The following is a 17,775-nucleotide window of genomic DNA, read 5'->3' as shown; positions in this document are numbered from 1 at the left end:
CAAAAGCTCCATGAGACAAGTTTCATTTTGCTTTGAGGGCCTTGAGTCGCAGTGTTCTCCAGACATGAAACAGAGACAAGTCTATAGGACGTAAGCCTCAGACAAGGCCACCCAGCCCACCCCAAAATACAGGCACATCCATCGTCACTGCCACTCGGGGTCTGGGCAGAGGCCATCATCCCTGGACTGCCCTGATCCCCACAGAGCTGAGGGGTCTCATGGAGGTATTAAAGCCCTCACAGGACAGCATTTTCTCTGCATGCTCTTCCGAAAGGCTCTCTCTGCTGGGAAAATGAGGTCTTGGGAGGAGCTGCCTGAACCGCATCCACTCTGTGAAAGATGGGCCTATGAACTGGAGACCATGATGTCTGACAGTCAGCCTGTCCTCCTTCTCCTCACCCAGGGCCAGCAAAACTGTTTCTACTTCCATCCTTCTTCATGGTCTCATCTCCTGTACCCTGCTCCACTTAACCTGCTTGTTTTGAGCTAGCTCTGAATAACGATGACTTGAGTTATCTCTTGATTGTAGGGCTCTGGAGATGTTGGACAATGGGGAGTAGCCACCCTCTGGTGTTTCATTGCTTCCTCCTGAACCGTGACTTCTACAAAGGAATTGTGAGGGAAAAGAAAGGCCTTCAAGGCCATCTGGCCTCGCAGTCTACTCCCAGACAGAACCAGACACCTGTCAGTCCAGGCCGACCAGTCCTTTTAGCCTTATAATGGTTCCTTGAATTGTACAGAGGCTTTTAATTTTGACCAAATGTATCTGTCCTCTCCTTTATGGCTTTGTATTTTATGGTGTTTAAATAAGGTTTCCCCATCCTCAGATAATAAACATATTCTCCCATACTTTCTTATATTTCTTTTGTAGTTATGTTTCTATGTTAGCTCTTTAATTCATCTGAAATTTATTTCATATATGGTGTGAGTTAGGGATCTAACTTTGTTTTGTTTGTTTTGTTTTTGCTGATTCACATGCTGCCCAGAATTATTTATTCTATAGGCCATTCTCTCCCCAGTGACTTGAAATACTACTTCTCATATTCAAGACTCTCATAAATACATGTGACTGTTTCTGGATTCTCTATTCTGTTGCATTGAACTTTTTTGTATTCCTTGTACCAGTACACCATTTTAATAGTAGCTTTTGAGTATATTTTGATACAGTGTATTTTTCTCCTTCATTTCCCCCCCCCAAATTGTTTTGTTTTTCTTAACGTATTTTTTCTTTCCAAATGTACTTTTCAATCAGCTTGTCAAGTTTCATTTAACAAGGCCTATTAGGATTTTGGTTGTGATTTTATTTACTATATAAATTAAGTTGGGAGAGAGTTGATATCTTTATAATATTGAGTCTTCTTATTCAGAAATAGAATGTCTTAGCTATGTTCTTAAGGGCCTCTAGGAGAGACATTCTCTCTTCTCTTGACTCTTTCAGTCCCTCAGTGTCCACTGGCTGGTTCCCTGAGCCATCAGGCCTTGTGTTGCAGTGTCCTGTGATTCTAGCTTACTCATTCCTTCTTCCCACTCAGATGGACGAAACAGTTGAGTATTTGCTTTTGCTCAGGAACTCTGAGCTTTATCTTTATAAGATGCAAAAGAACTCCAAGGAAATTGTCCCATCTTTTTTGTCCCTTCCCTTTATATTCCATCCCTGGAATCTCCCTTCTCATCTTGCTCCCTCAGGAATTCCAATATTTCAAATCTAGAGTAGGACAGCTTAATGTTTTCTTTAGTCCAGGTTTCCCTGAGAATCTGGTTGGTCTGAAAGACACCCCCTCATTCTGACCTTCTCTCTTTTCACATTGTTCCATGTAATTTCTAAGCTTCATCCAGACAAGATGATATGTTGAAAAAGAACTCACAGGTATTCGAGGGAATAGCAGTGTTAGTGATTCTATGGCAACTGCCTGCAATAAAAGCAAGAACGTCTTACCCGAGATCTACCAGCAGGTACCAGCCTATGACTCTGCTCATCACCTTCAACTTTACAGTGTCTAGGAATTCCCAGCCTTTTTTTTTTTTTCCTTTGGTTGATGGAGGTACTGAGGATTGAATACAGGACCTTGTGCATACATAGCACTGAGCTATACCCCCACCCCCTCCCAGCCATTTTTGATTCCTGACTTCTGTTATGTGCACCAGCCTCAAGAGGCAGGTTGTTAGATCTGGCAGACTCCTCAAGTCTCTTTCAGGGACAGCAGTATCCAGCTGTTTTGCTGCCAGTACAAAAGTCCAAAGAGCCAGAACTGAAGTTGTGTAGGCTCTCAGACCAGGTGGCAGCCAAGAAGTAAGAAAACAGGAGCCTGATCCAAGGTCCAGGTCCCCACCTTACCCCCCAGAATAGCTGAACGTGCTTTAAGGCCAGGTACAGTGTCAATACAAAGACATAGGCAGTTTGCCCAAAGCATTTGCATGTACACCTAGGTATCCAGAAAGGCCACAGAATCCCAACATCCAGACACTCTTTACCCAGCCATGTTCCTCTCTTGTTTCTGCATCACCTCCTCCTGATTCCAGGCACCTTGGGGCCAGGTCAGCACAAGTTACCACTAAAATATTCCCTGTGGCCTTGACAAATCCTCACCTGCTGCTTATCCAAGGGATAAGATTTCAGGGTAAGGACTGCAGAATTTGTTACAGTGATTGGAAAATAACTCTAACATAAGACTATTACAGAAAATGATTCCTAGACATTTGCGTTTCAAAGGACAGAATAAGGCACTCCAGCATAGTGAACCAATTTCAGGGACAGGAAATCTGCCACAGTGGCTGAAAAGTTCTGGTAACACACACAGAGCTACAGCGTCTGATTCCTCAAGACCTCGCTTCCAAACACAATATGCTGCGAAGAATTTTCCCTGGCCACCTCCTACCACACCCTCCAAGTTGCTCAAGGCCCAGCCAGCCACCCAGTTTTACATGTCTAAATCTGAAATCAAAGTCCCAGGCAAGGAGAGGGATTGTCACAAGTAATTGCAGCATCCCACAAGAATTTGGGAGTTAAAAGGAGCCAAACCTGGGCCTTCTCCAAACCTTGCAAGTCTGAGCTTTTTGAGAACCACATTTGATCTGTTCCAATGTGCTGAATGTGAATGTTTGTCTTGTGCTGGCTTGGCAGCTCTAGAGGACTCTGCAGGGCTCCTGTGGCCCACCGTGGTGACCCGTGTGGCTTCCCCTAGGAGACAGTCCCTGACAGTTGGCCTTATTCTTCTGATCCATGCTCAAAACACTCTTCCAGGGAAAAAGGAGGGGTGAGGGTTCCCAGGTGGCTGCAGGAGGAACTTGGATGGGAGAGGAAGGGACACAGGCATCTGCCACACTGCCACATCCATTCTCAGCAACTCATACACTCACTCTGCCCTTGCCCTTGCCTTATTTCATTTTCTTCTTACATGTTAACTTCAGGACATCATTTTGAGATGATGTTCTCTCTTTTTGCATGTAGAAAATAGCCACTTTCAAAGTAACAGGTTAGTGCTCAAACACAATAGCTACTCCAACTGTGTCTCAAGGCAGCGCAGTATTATTGGGGATACAGTTGGTTGTAATGAACTAGATATAGACATCGTCATCATCATCATGACCATCATCATTGAAGAGTTACCACTTCCTGAGCCCTTACTTTGTGCACAGCCCCACTGTGAGGCTAGCATTATGATTTCTCTATTTGACAGAGTAGAGGCCAGCCCTGGTGAAGTTAAATGTCCTGCCCTTGGTCTCCCTGTTGGTCAGAGGGGGAGCTGGGCCTCCAGAGGGCCTGGGAGGTTGCCATGGGTCATCTTCTTCAGGAAGAAGCAGAAGGAAGCAGAGCCCTATGAGACATCTGCCAGCCCCACGTCTGAAACTGCTAGGCGCTGCTGGAAGGGGCTTTCACAGCATGTCTTTCCTGGGCCCCAGGTCTCCTTCTGCTGACCCAGGACCATTGGGACATGACACCTCAGGGATGAGGATGGAGGAGAGGGGACCGGGGAGGCCAAGCAATTCTGTCCTGTTCCTTAGAGAACACTCGTGTCTTTGTGGGCATGTGGGGCCCAGTGCCTATGTGAACGCTGCCTCCCTCCTCCCAGTTCTCCAGAACGTTGGGAGAGAGGCTTTCTCCGAGAGATGGGTTATTCCTCATCCCCACCACTCTGGCCCGCACTTCAAAGAACACACAGAGAACCAGAGCAGGCCAAGGTCTATTTCTACCTGAAGGCCAACAGTCCTACTGTCCCTCAGCCTAATTTCTTTTCAGTATAGCCTAATGTCTCTCTGTCTCCTCTGCTGATTTACATGACAGGTATATTTAATTAGCCAGAGGTGAGTCAAAGTGCAGCTTGTCCTCAGAGTTAATTAATATTTACTAAGCCACCACACAGTGAGTGACGCCAAGACTGGACTGTGTCCTCTATATCAGCTTAGCCAACAGACTTCAACCCCTTGTGCCTGGCTAGGATTGGGAACTGGAACCAGTCAAAGAGTAGGGATAATGGGGCCCTGAGCTACTGTGAGGAGCAGATGAGGTCATGTGCCTAACATGCTTGCTGCCAGAGCCCTCTTTGTGGTTGGCGACTCTGGACAGCCTGCCCCTAACACTCCCAGCTCATCATCTGGGCAGCCTCTGTCCTCCCTGTGGAAATGTCAGCATAGCCAGTGCCCGGTATGTGGGTTCTTCAGTCTCTGTCTGCCAGGCTTGACCCCAGGACCCCATCAGAGCCTGCCCCCAGAGTTGAGTTGAGAGGTTACCATGAAGTAGCCCAACCCCAAGCATGGATAGGCCTTTCTGGATGCTAAGGCCAAGTGGGAAGACCTGCTACTGAGACAAGACCCAATGGTCTGTCTCCAGGTACTAGAAAGATGGTTTTTCTAAGTCAAAGACTGAGGCAAGATACCAGCCCCTCTAAGACCTGAAAAAATTTGGGCAGGAGGGCACAATGAGGTTTAGAAGTTTCATTCTGAGTTTGCCACATTTTCTGTACAAAGCCCGAGGCTGGGTAGGAATGGGTCTCCCCAGTTGCCTGAGATGACTTCAGTAAGGAAAATGGAATGTGAAATGGGGCAGAAACTGACAACAGCCAGACTGTCAACTACAGCCAACTCTGGTGGGTCTTAGGTTCTGAGGCCCCTGCGCCCCCTGCTGGCCCCTCAGAGAGGCTCTACCCTTTGGCTTCCTCTTTTCCAGGAAGCCGCCTGGTGCTTCCTTCTTGTTCCCAGCGCTATTTAACCTGCCCCTTCCTGCCTCACTCTTTTTAATCTTTTCACCTTTGAACCTAGGCCAAGCTTCTCCCTCTCCTTCCATAACCTGGGCTTCCTCCTTTCTGACAAAAACCTGAGTGTGACCCAAGGTTTTCGTTCTGTTTTGTTTTTTGTAGTGTATGACCCAGCCTCTTGAAGAAGCCCCTCAGAACTCTCCAAGTGGCAGCCTGCTGCAGCCAGCACCTCAGAGCAGGCTCTGCTGCTGCTTCCCAGAGGGGCATCCAGCTTCCAGCACTTCCGTCTCCCTCTGTCTCTCCTACTGCAGAAGCCAACTCGTACAGAGCCTCTGGGATTGGCCCCTCTGGCTCTCCCACACCAGCCCTCCACTCCACTCCAGACTGGACCAGGAATATCTTCTCTCTCCCTCTCCGTTTCTCTTCTCCCACCTCCTCTCTCTCCCTCTCCCCTTCCAAATCCAAACTGGCCACTAGGCAAGTTCTAACGGCTCCAGTGTTCACACTCCAGCCCATCCCCACCATGCCCTCCCCTGAAGCTCCTGCTGCCAGGTCATTGCTGTGCCAGTTGTCTCCTGAATGTTTGTCTTCTGAAATTGGAAGCGTCTAGAGGGCAAGGATTTTTGCCTCCTACAAAGCCTAGGGCAGTACTAGGCTCCCAATGGGCACCTAGGATCACACTGAATGCTGATCTCCTGCTAACCTCCTAGCGCTGCCTCAGAACTCCATACCTGTGCAAGGTCCAGGGAGTGGCAGGTCCCGGAATGGCTGGGCCTCGAATTGTCAGATCACTGCAGGAGGAGGGAAGAGGCGATTTCCCAGAATGGATGAGAATAAGAGAGAGGATTTTATTTTCAGAGAGATGGAAGGGAGGTAGGACCAGTCAGGGGTGAAGTCCCTGGGTGTCAGTCATCACGCTGGTGGAGAAGCCCACGCGGTAAATGGAGGACGTGCATCCCGGGAAAACCCCCAAACCTCATAGTTGTCTCTTTCCACCGCCCCACCATTCTTCCCAAAGGCGGCCTGCCTCCCGGTTCGCAACCCTGGGACAGATTCTTGCGTGACTTCGGGCGGCGCCCAGTGCTGCTGTGGACAGCTCATTCCGCCGCGGCGGCGGCGCCCGGCGTGTCCCCGGCGCCGCCAGGGGGCGAATAGGGTGCCCGCCGGCTCTCAGGACGTCCGGCGCGCCGGCGCTGCGCTCCGGAGAGGCCCGGCCAGGAAAGACGCGCCCGCCAGAACCGCTTTGGCTGCCCGCCGCCGCCGCCGCAGCCCAGCCGGGCCGCTACTTCCAGCCCCGCCCTCGGGCCGGCTCGGTAGCTATGGGCGCCCCTGGCCGGGGCGAGAGTGCAGACGCCGCGCGCCTGCACAGGTGGCCAGGCCGCCAGCGCGCCTAGCTCCGCGCGCCCAGGGCACTGCCTGGCGGACTCGCCGCGCTCCCTTACTGCCCCTCCGCCGTCCTCTTGGCAGCCCCGGCTCTACTCTCGAGGCCGCCCCGATTTGGGGGCCGGCGATTAAACAGGCCGCACCCCGGGCGCAGCAAATGGAGGACGCTAGAATTTAAGGAGGGGGCGAGGGAGGATGCAACTCAGTCCCCCGCCTTCTCCCCACCCCTAGGAAGCGGCCGCGGGCGGCGCGCAGGCAGGTCTCAGAGCCCTGGGGCTCCGGTCGGGCCCGGCGCGGGTGCCGGTGCCGGTGCCGGGGATAGACCCCGCTCGAGACTGGTCGGGTGCACCCGCGCCGCACCTATTGGAACGGGCCTTTACCCGCTCGGACCCGAACCCTCCTCTACGGTCACAACACCCGGGCTGCGGTCACCTCCCGATGGGGCCACATTCGGCTTTAGGAAAACAAAACGAAAAAAGGGGTTTACAATTGGTATGTCAGCTCCCCTCTGGGTCAGCTCGTGGTGAGGCTGCAGCCCGAGACTCCGACGGCTCAGAACAGAGACCAGCCCCCGGGCTTTGGCACTGCTGAGGATCTTTCCACTTGATGAGATGCTGTTTCGGTAGAAAAAGAGTCCGTTTTTTTTTTTTTTAACCCAAGTCCGCCTTTATCAAAACATGTCAGGCCTGACAGAATTAGAGATAAAAGTGTGTGCCTGTGTGTGTGTGTTTAAATCCTCTTTGTGCCCCCCACCCACACTAGCCAGCATCCATTCTGGGTAAATATTTCTACCCTTGAATAAAAGGAAGTCAAGTTTATGCTTCGTTTCAAAGGGAGTTTTTGAAATGGTACCTCTTTACTTGCTGGTAGTCAAGAATTCACATTTTATTTTGTTTTGATTTGGTTAGGTTTGGGCGTTTTTGCAACCCTCAAAGCAAGAATTAAAGGTTAAATTATGTCTCAAGCTGCACATCACCTGTAGTTTCAAATCCTAACATTTAGCACAGGATTTCACAGCAGGAGCGCCAGGGCTGACATCTGCGTCGGGTTGTTTTCTGGTCCATCCACGCTGGTCAGATAGATGCTCAGATAGACTCCTGGGGGAGGGGATCCTAAATGAGTGCATTTCTCTGCCCATCAGGAGTCAGGAATCCCTAAGATAAGACCGGTTTGTTGGCTAAGAGGAGCCAACACTACATGGCTTAATTGCTTTCTGAGATACGGGGTTGGGCTGCAAACTCTGGACTTTATGTCTGTTTAGTACCTGGGACCTGGGTCCCAGGAGACTCTCTACCTCCTCCTCAGTTCATCTGGACATGAAAGATGGGCCCAGAAATCAACCTATGGTCAGAGAGCCTGGGCTATTCTGCAGCCCTGAGGGACCCTCACTCCGCAGGACACAGCGCTAAGGCTCTGCTCACTGGGCAGGGGATCCACCCCAAGCCCAGTGCAAGATCCCACCCCTGCTCCCTCGGTCTGTCAGTTCCCTGTGTGTCTGAGACTTCCTGGCTCTCTGAAGGTAAGGAATGACCTGATGTCTAGAGCCTCACATGCAGAGTGGCACCTGTGGGAGCCCCTAGCCCCAGCCCCCAACCTCAGGAGGCTTTGGAGATGGGGTCAGGTGAACAGCCTGTACCACTGCAGCCTCGGGCTCTGGCCCAGACACCTCCCCTGCTGCCACCCTGGGTCTTCTTTGCGCTTTCCTAGAGATAAGTGCTTACCAGGTGTGGCTCCCACAGTTTCCCTGTTCACCCAAAGGCAGCTACCTGCCCAAAGAGCACCCCCAGCTCAACCCACCCGAAGCCTCAACTCTCATCCTCTTCTAGAGTCAGCATGACACTTCCACCCTTCTCAGCTCTGCTGCGGAGCCCTCTGTTCCCAGGAGAGCCACCCAGAGGAGAAGGCCATGTCCTCACTGCCTAACAGGTGGGAAGGGATAGACATTATCACATCTGCAAAGGCTCCTCTTGGCTCACCTCTAATCCCAGTGAGTCTCCCATCCCACACTATTTAGTGGGCACCTGCTTTGTGCCAGGCACTGTGCCAGGGGTCAGGGATACAAAAATAAATGAAGCGGTTCCTGCCCTTACAAAGCTCATGGTATCTGACGAAGAAATTTATTCTTTAACTCGTTCATTCACCAGATGAATGAGGCTCTGTACCAAGTGCTAGGGAGACAGCGAAGAAGACAAGCACAGCCCCAGCCATCCCAGTAGTAGCACCTTGGCAATCTGGCAAACAGAATTATCAACCACGGTAAAGAGAATCACAGGATGCTTTTGAGCGCAGGTAAAGAAGGGAGGGGGAGGGGGAGCCGGTCTGACAGGCAGGGGCAGTAGGAGGGGACTGCCCGGGACACATACCCAGCAGAAACTGGTATGGTGCTTCTCTTCCTCCTGAAGCATGACCCTAGAGCTTCGAAAAGGCCTCTCCCTGTACTGAAAAGGCCCCTCCCTGTGCCCTATCCCTTACCCCCACACCCAGGAAATCTGCTAGCTCCTCTCAGAATGCCAGGCGCCTTTCCCTGCTGCCCGTGGGTGGCAGGAGGCCACAGTGCCCCTTGTGGCCACTGACTGAAGTTCCCAGGCTAGTGGAGGGGTGGGGTTTCAGGCTGTGGGGCCGTGGTGTCCCAGCCTCCCGAGCTCCACCAACTGGCCTCAGTCCTTGCGCAGAGTCTTTCTCGCGTGCTCGCTCTTGCTTGCTCTCTCTCGCTCTCGCTCTCTCTCCTCTCTCTCTCCCTCTTTGTCTCCCTCTCTCTCTCTCCACCCCTCCCCCCCCCACCTGTCCTCTCTCTGTTTCCTCTCCAGGAGAGACCTCCAGGGTGGCCTGCCTGAAAATGCCAGGATCCCTCAGCTGACAGCCAAGTGCTTATACTGCTGCCACAGGTTAGCCAGCAGCAGACCATACGGTTGAGGTGGCCTAGACCCTCAGGCAGCTGTGGCCTCTGCGTTTGCTTCCTTTTGAATCTACAGATGTGGTGAGTGCTACTTGCTGTGTGGCCCCACATAGTGAGGCCAGAGCCTGGGACCCAGGGGAGTACCTTTCACACCTACTTCGCTCTGTGGCCCAGGCCTCTGAGGATGTGGGTCTCTTAGCCTCCCACTCTGCCCTCTGCCACCCACTCCACATTCAGGTGGCTACAAAGCTTTGTAGCTGGATTTGGTTGCCCCGAGACCCCGAACACAGAGAAAGAGGCCACTACTTCTGCTGGTATCATTGCCCATGGGTCATCTCTATGGAGAGGAAGGTTTGAGGATCCGCTCTGGAAAGCAGAAGCAGGCACTGAGCAAAGGAGTGATCCTTGTTATCACTTTCTGGCCAGGCATGCATCCCAGCCCACTGTCAAGTGCCTCATCGCCCAGAACTTCCCCTGGATACCACGGACCCTCATCCCAGAATAGCCCTGTCTTCCATGCTGTGGAAAGGTGTGGCCCCAGGGAGGGAACAGGGTAAAGGTGAGGGGTGCAGAACTCCTGCAAACAAGATGCCATGCCAGCACTCAGAGCTGCCCTCCTCTCTCCAGAGGGGATTGCAAACCTTTGGGAGAGAGAGTCACCGCTTGTCCAGAGTAGCCGGGGGAGCGAAGGGGCTCATTATGGGGATTATTACATTCAGTCTTTAAAGCCACCCTAAGAAGGTGCTGTAAATTATCCATTTTACAGAAGAGGAAACCTGGGTCAGGGTCTTTCCCAGCTGGGAAAGGTGGGTCCCTCAGCTGCCAGGTGGCCCCTGTTAACTCCTCTGCTGCACCATCTCCATGGCCTTTATCAGGTGGTGGGTGACAAGGGGGATGGAGTTGAGCAGAAGAGAAAGGGGCTCTAAACTCCAGGATTTAGAGAAGGGAGAAGCAGCCTCAGGTGTGCATAAAGCCTTTTTGGCCTGAAGCAATGAGGGTGAAGGCCACTCATTGGTTAATTCTCATCAAGCCCCTCCCACATGCAGGTCCACCAATGGCAGCATCCCTGTCCCCAGGCAGGTGAGAGCAGACTGCTTTACAAGGCCGTACCCTGCAGACAACGTGAGTGTTCCAAGGAGTGGAGGGACAGCCAGCCCAGGTGAGATGGGGAGGGGAGTCCGAAAGAAAGAGTAGAAATTAAATTAGTGAGACAAAGTGATGACTGGAGGTGGGGCAGAGAGGACCACAAGAGCAAGACCCAGGGAAGCTGAAGCCCTTTGAGGGCTCCTGAGAAATGGAAGGTGAGGTGGGCAGCGCAAGAGGAGAGGGCTGTGGGTGGGCGAGCCAGGCCCTACAGCAGGGCCTGTGGGTTTCCAAGCCCGAGGAACCCCAGACAACCAGACACCCTCTCGGTATCTCCCCACGGACATAGCTGTGAACCAGACAGGGAACATTCCAGCCTAATCGAAGCTCAGATCATGAGCTCCACACAGGGGGCTGGCCTCCCCCCTCCCCGCCCCGCCCCAGCTTCCCGGCTCTCACCAGGCCAGGCCCCAGTGGGGCTTCCAGGTCCTTGGGGATTCTTTTAGACCTTCAGAAAGCTGGAGGCCTCAAGTTTTCCCTCTCCAGATTCTGAGGGAACTGTGTAGGGATGGACTGGAGGGGCATGGAAATGGAGACAGAGGTCCCACCTGCGGGAGCAGCAAAAGCTCCTGCCTGAGGAACAGGACTCTGGAGGGATCCCCATTCTCAAGGGGCCCCTGCTAAGGCCAATGTTTCTGAAAAGGGCTGAAGGCAGGATTTCAGCCCCAACCTGAGTCCAAGACTGCACTGCTGCCCTTTACTCAGCCCTATCCCACCTTCTCTCAGCAGAAGAGGGACACAGGCTAGGATATGGGAGCAATAGCCCCCCAGCCCTGGAAATGGGGTGTCAGATGGTCAGCTGGGCTACAGATTGTTGTCAGTTAATCATTTTTATTTCTTCATTAAAGCTTCATTCTTTTACCATGCAAACAGCATCAGGCTTAGGAAAAGAGCTAAGGAAAAGAGCAGGGTATGGGGACAAACGTCTTAAATACACTATCTAATGTCACCAGTTTCAGGCTGAGAGAGAAATGGCCCCTTTCCTCTTTATACATTGGAGATTTCCCCCCACCTCACTCCCTCCCCACCCTCGTCCTTGGGTGTTCTCCGCACCCCCCACACACACACACACAGGGAAGCAGTTGTTTGGCATTGGCAACAGTTAAAGAAGAGAAGCAGTGAGAGGAAAGGAAGAGAAACCAGGCTGCTTCAGGCTAAGGAGTCTCCATCCCACCTCACAGGCTGGCAGGACACCGTATCTGGTAGTGACGGTGAGGTGGGGGAGGGTGACTTCCTTTCAGGGCCTCAGAGCTTCCTACTTGAGGCCCAAGGACCTGGTCTCCTTACCAGCAGGACCAGGAAGGGAGGAAACCTCCCCCCAACTCCGCCCCAACCTGGCTGACCTCCCTTCAGAGGCTTGGCCAGACTCGGTGCCTGGCCTTGTCCCTGGCCATCAATAACAGTACCAGCCGCCATAGCAGCAGCAGCAGCAGAGTATTTATTGAGGGCTTGCTAGGTGTCTGCTGTGTGCTCCCGCGTTTTTCATTCATTATCTTTTTAAGTCCCCACAAACCTCAGGAGAGTTTAATAGCCCCATCCTACTCAATAGGGCACTCATTCATGAATTATGTTGACAAAGATCTATTGCACACCTACTACATGCTAGATCCTGTCCTTGGCACTACGGATGCATTGGGGAACCAAAGTGGACCCAGTGCCTGCTCTCATGGAGCATCTATCCCAGGGGAAAACAAATATGTGTCCGATTACAAGTTGTGATACATGCCAAGAAGGAAAAGTGCAGCCGATTCTGAGGGAGAACAATAGGGGGAATGTAATTTAGACCAGGGGGTGGGGGGTGGGAAGTCCTTTCAGAGATGACACTTATATACTGACAAAACTAATCAATCAGCCAGTTGATTCATCCAGACCAGAGAGACTGTCAGGTTTCACCTGCTGTGATTTGCGGTGTATAGAAGTTTCCCCTCCGTTTTCCTCTCCATCAAGGAAAAGTGGGGTAGTCTAGGGCCATTTTGCCGTTTACTGAGCTAAGAGGCCTAGAGATTTCTGGTCCCGGTGGCCTCAGAATAAAGGGTGAGGGAAAGTATTATCGGGCTTGGTTTGGGGATAAAACAGGAAATGCTGGGTTCCCCCCAGGACCGGACGAGTAATTGAGCACTATCCCCTGGCCTCCCTCCCCTCCCTCAGAAGTGTGGTGTTCTATCGCCACCTGGTGGACCTAAGAGACCAGGCGTGAGGCAGCCCAGATCAGGCTTCTAGAGTCGGATCCGGAACGCGGCTTCTTTTGGGCGGAGACTGAAAAGGAGGCAGTAGGTTTGGGTGACTTCCTGGCAGGAGGCGGGGATGGAGAGAAGGAGCGAGGGTGGATGGGGAACTGCTGCTTGAAAGTCAACTGACTGAAGACCGACAATGGCCCCATTGTGTCCGGGGCCTTGACCTTGATTTCCTGCCACTCTCATCTCCCGGCGTGGCATCACCCCGGTCTGATTGGCTCGAAGTCCGCTCCGTGACAGTGGGCGGGTCCTGGGGCAGGATAGCCAGCAATGGGCTCCCCGAGGGCTGAGACGCGCAACTGGCCCAGTACCCCCCTGGAAATCCAGGGGAGGTGGGTGGGGCAAAGGACCGACGCCTCCCATAAGTCGTTTCCTCCTTCCTCCCCACCATCAGGAGTGTAGAGGCAAGAACACGGGACTTTCTTTGAAAAGCAGTGCTGTCTGATGGTTAGGGACTGGGAGCTGCAGTCTGAGAAACGGGTTCCCAACTAGTGCTGGGATCCTTGGATAGCCTTTAGCACCACCCACCTGTTTTTTAAAGGCACACACAGATGGATACACATTCCCACTGTAAAAATATTACACAATACAATTAAAGAAAGGCGAAAGCTCCCCTCCTTTGCCTCACACACACCCACACACCCACCTCAGGTAACTGCTGCCATTAGATTGATGTGTGTCCTTCCTGACTTCATTCCATGTATTTACATGAGTCTACGTATGCAAACATATGATTCAGTGTATGTGCTCTCTGGGCCTCAGTTTCCTAATCTGAAAATGGGAATGAAAATAATAGTAGTTAAAGTCTGAAGAGTTACTCTGAGAAAGTTACCTGAGCTAATTCGTGGGGGGTGCCTAGCTCAGTATCAGGCACACAGTGACTGTGACGATTGTCATCATCACCATCTTTATTGTCATTATCATTGGGCCCCAGACCCAATTCTAAGGTCTGTATAGAAGCCCTTTCTTCCTCCACAGCCTAATCTACCCCTTCCCCCTTCTCTCTCCTAACAGGCTGTGATAAAAATCTGTGTTCCCTAATGCTTGTGTTTTTATAAAGCTAGAAAGAGCATCTGGTGTTTTCTGCATGTTCTCCCCCGACCTTCTCTTCTTTCACCCCCTCCCCACCCCTTCCCTTCCATATTTGACCTAGATGCCACTGCTCATCCCACTGCAGAGAGAACATTCCATTCTGTGCCAGAGGAAGAGGGTTGCATGGCCCACACGGTGCTGTTGGACCCACAGTGACTCAACATTAACGCTGCCCCTGGGTAGGGGCAGGGTGGGGGTAGCTCTGTGAAAGACCACGTGTAAAGCAGATGAGTGTAAGATTGGCTGTCGGAGCACCCCGGGATGTGGCCAAGGGCAAGTCATCTCCCTTCTCTGAGCCTCAGTTGTCTTACCTGTACAATGGGGCCACTAACAAGAGCCATCACCTTCTGTGCTATGAGGATAACATGGTGCCTGTGAAGGGATCTGGCACTGAGAAAGGCAAACAGTAGTTATTATTATGTTGGAAAACAAAATGTCATGTTTATTTAGTATTTCACGTTTGCAAAGGGAATTTCTAAATTCTTTCTTTTTAAAATGAACTAGTCTTTGCTGCATGGAGAAGGAAATTTGGTTTTGTCTTACAAGTCCTGTCGAAGCAGCCATGGGCAACTTTCTGGAGCTGTTGCTGGTCCTTAAGATGGCCCACAGAGTTCTCTCCAGCCAGAGAGCATCAGGATACAGGACACTGAAGGACCTCACTGTCCCAGAGGATGCAGCCAGAAATACGTCAAACCCATGTGAGTAAGACAAGGTCAGATCACCCATCATTCCACAAACAGCCATAGAGCAGTGGCTTGGTGCCCTGCCTGAACTACATAGCCCTGCATAGTGGAGGGTCCCTGGAACACAGGGGTCTTATTAGGGAAAAATTTACTGCACATACTAGCTAATATTTATGCAGTGCTCATTAGCTGCCAAGTGTATTATAAGCACAACAAACAAGTCTTAGGTAAGATCTTTGTCCTCTTGTCCTTTGTGTTTTCATGGTTCTTCTGTACACGATACTCTCTTCTGGTTTTTTTTTTTTGAGGGGGTACACTTTCCACACATTAAAATTCACCTTTTTAAGTGTGCAGTTCTGTGAATTTCGACACAGTCATGTACCCACCATCATAATCGTAATATAGAATATGTTCCTCACCCCGCAAATTTTCCCTCTTGCTCTTTAGAGATAAATAAGATCTCCTGGCTGCCAGCCCCAGCCACTGGCAATCACTGATCTGATTTCCTTATAGTTTTGCATTTCCCAAAATGGAATCTTACAATATTTAGCCTTGTGAGACAGGCTTCTTTCATTTACCATTAAGCTTTTGAGAGTCATCAGCAATTGTATATATCAGCGATTTGTTCCTTTTTTCTTTCTTTCAACTTTTCATTACAAATTTTTCAAATACAAAGTTAAAAGAATAACACAGTGAACACCTATAGACCTCCCACCTAGACTCAGTAATTGCTTGCATTTTGCTGTATTTTAAAGTGACATCTAAACATAGGTATTTATTTGCTGAACCATTTGAAAGTAAGTTGTAGGCACTGACACTTCACCTCTAAAACTCCAACATGTATCACCTAAGACTGAGTGATGACCATACATTATTACACCTAAGAGAGCTGACAGGAAATTCCCAAATGTCACCGACTATCCATCTATTTGCAAATTTCCCCAATTTCAAGAAAAAGCCTTTTATAGTTTTTTACCAACCTGCTAGAGTTTTAGTTCTAAACTTTTAGTTTTGAAATAGCTATAGGCTCACAGAAGTTGCCAAAATAAAAGTCTCATGTACCCTTTAACCAGCTTCCCATAATGGTGACATCTTAGACTGAGCTGTAGTAAAATATCCAAACCAGGACACTGATATTGGTACCTTACTTTAGTCAGACAACAGACTTTCTTCAGTTTTCACCAATTTTTAACCTGCATTCGTTTGTGTGTGTGGGTGTATGTTCAGTTCTCTGTACTTAAATCCCGAGTGTAGATTTCTGTACCTACCACCACCACCAAGATGGGTAGCTGTTACATCACCATGGAACTCTCTAGTGCTGCCTCTTTGTATTCACACCCACTCCCATTTCATGCCTCCCAGGGTCTCCTCCCTGTCCCTTGGCAACTGATCTGTTCTCCATCTCTATAGTTGTGCCATTTTGAGAATATTATATGAATGAAATCATACTGTATGTAAACTTTTTTTAATTGAAATCGATTTACAATGTTGTGTTAATTTCTGGTGTACAGCATAGTGATTCACTTAGACATATATATTCCTTTTCATATTCTTTTTCATTATAGGGCATTACAAGGTATTGGATATAATTCCCTGTGCTATACAGTAGGATCTTGGCTTATTGTTGATCTATTTTGTATATAGTAGTTAGTATCTACAAATCCTGAACTCTCAATTTATCCCTCCCCCAACCCCATTCCCTCCCACCCCCTCATAACCACAGGTTTGTTTTCCATGTCTGTGAGTCTATCTCTGTTTTGTAAATAAGTTTGTGTCTTTTTTTTCAAGAGTCCACATATAAATGATATCATATGGTATTTTTCTTTCTCTTTCTGGCTAGTATGTAAACTCTTGAGATTGAATTTTTCCACTAAGCATAAAGCCCCTGAGGTTCCTCCAGGTCATTTCATGTATTATCAGTAGTTCATTCTTTTTTATTGCTAAGTAGTATTCTTACATGGATGTGCCACAGTTTACCCATTCACCAGATGAAAGATATTTGAATTGTTTCCAGCTTTTGGTGATGATGAATCAAGTTACTGTGAACATTTGTGTAACAGGTTTGTGTGTGAGCATAAGCTTCACTTCACTTGGGTAAATACTTAGAAGTGGGATTGCTAGGGTGCATGGTAAGTGTAAGTGTTATCTTTCTGTGAAATGGCTAAACTCTTTTGCAAACCAACTGTACCACTTTGCCACTCCCACCAGCAGTGTATGAGAGTTGCAGCTCCTCTGCATTCCTGCCAGCACTGGGTATTATCACTTTAAAAAAAAATTTTTTTTCAGGCATTCTAATACACATGTGATGGTACCCCACGTAACTTTTAAACCATAAATAAGACCATGTCACGACCCTTCTTAAAACCCTCCAGTAGCTTCATATCACATTCAAAATAAAATTCAAACTCATTTCTGAGGCCTGTCAGACCTCTGAGCCTCACTCCAGCCACAGCAACCTCCCTGCTGTTTCTCTAACAGCCTAAGCTTGTTCCGCCTGGAATGTCCTTGCCCTCGGTATCCATGTGGCTCCATTTCTCACTCCATTTCCTCTCTGTCTAAAGTGAGCTTCTCAGAGGGCTTCCCTGATGGTCCACATAAGCCCCATCCCTCCACTCAGCCTCACAATTCCAATATGGAAAACAGTGACTATCAATCCCTGCTTCACAATATACTTGAGATGGATCAAAGAACAAAATTTAAAAAATAAACTATAGAGAGTGTGGGTATAGCTCAGTGGTAGAGCACAAACTTGGCATGCACGAGGTCCTGAGTTTGATCCCCAACACCTCCATTAAAATAAATAAATAAAATTTTAAAAAACTATAAAACTTCTAGAAGAAAGCATAGGAAAAGCTACACATCCTTAGGATAGTCAGTTCACAGAAAGAACTAATAATAAAATTATAAAAGGGAGGGGGGAGACAGCATCAAGAACATGAAGAGATAAGTCACTGACTAGAAGAAAGTTTTGCAATCATATTTTTGATAAATAATTTGTATCTACAGCAAAGAAATATGACTCAATAAGAAGAAGATAAACAACCAAATTAAGATATGGGCAAAAGAGTTTAAACTCTTTTCTAAGTACTTTTCTAAATACTTTAGAAATAAGATATACAGATATCCATAAACACAGGAAAAGTTGTTCAACA

At 49.4% G+C, this 17,775-nt stretch overlaps 1 protein-coding gene and 1 long non-coding RNA gene across 3 annotated transcripts in view; both read left to right on the top strand.

The window, feature by feature from the left end:
- PURA (purine rich element binding protein A) overlaps positions 1-8,393 on the top strand; it is a 37,923-nt gene extending 29,530 nt beyond the window's left edge. The window contains exon 2 of the transcript XR_012067593.1: positions 5,355-8,393. The gene's annotated coding sequence lies outside the window, so the exon portion shown is untranslated. The remainder of the gene's footprint in view (positions 1-5,354) is intronic.
- A 32-nt stretch (positions 8,394-8,425) lies between these two features.
- LOC140685428 (uncharacterized) lies at positions 8,426-14,632 on the top strand. 2 transcript variants are annotated; one of them, XR_012067596.1, is made up of 5 exons: positions 8,426-8,501; positions 8,720-8,831; positions 9,383-9,552; positions 10,518-10,630; positions 14,487-14,632. It is a non-coding gene; the product is annotated as an uncharacterized lncRNA (long non-coding RNA). The 2 variants fall into 2 exon arrangements; XR_012067599.1 differs by having other exon boundaries at positions 14,445-14,632.
- Positions 14,633-17,775: the final 3,143 nt, after the last annotated feature.

Source organism: Vicugna pacos, chromosome 3 (assembly GCF_048564905.1).
Source record: "Vicugna pacos chromosome 3, VicPac4, whole genome shotgun sequence".
Lineage (NCBI taxonomy): Eukaryota > Metazoa > Chordata > Mammalia > Artiodactyla > Camelidae > Vicugna > Vicugna pacos.
The sequence above is the reverse complement of the archived record's forward strand: the minus strand, read 5'-3'. Positions and strand labels throughout refer to the sequence as shown.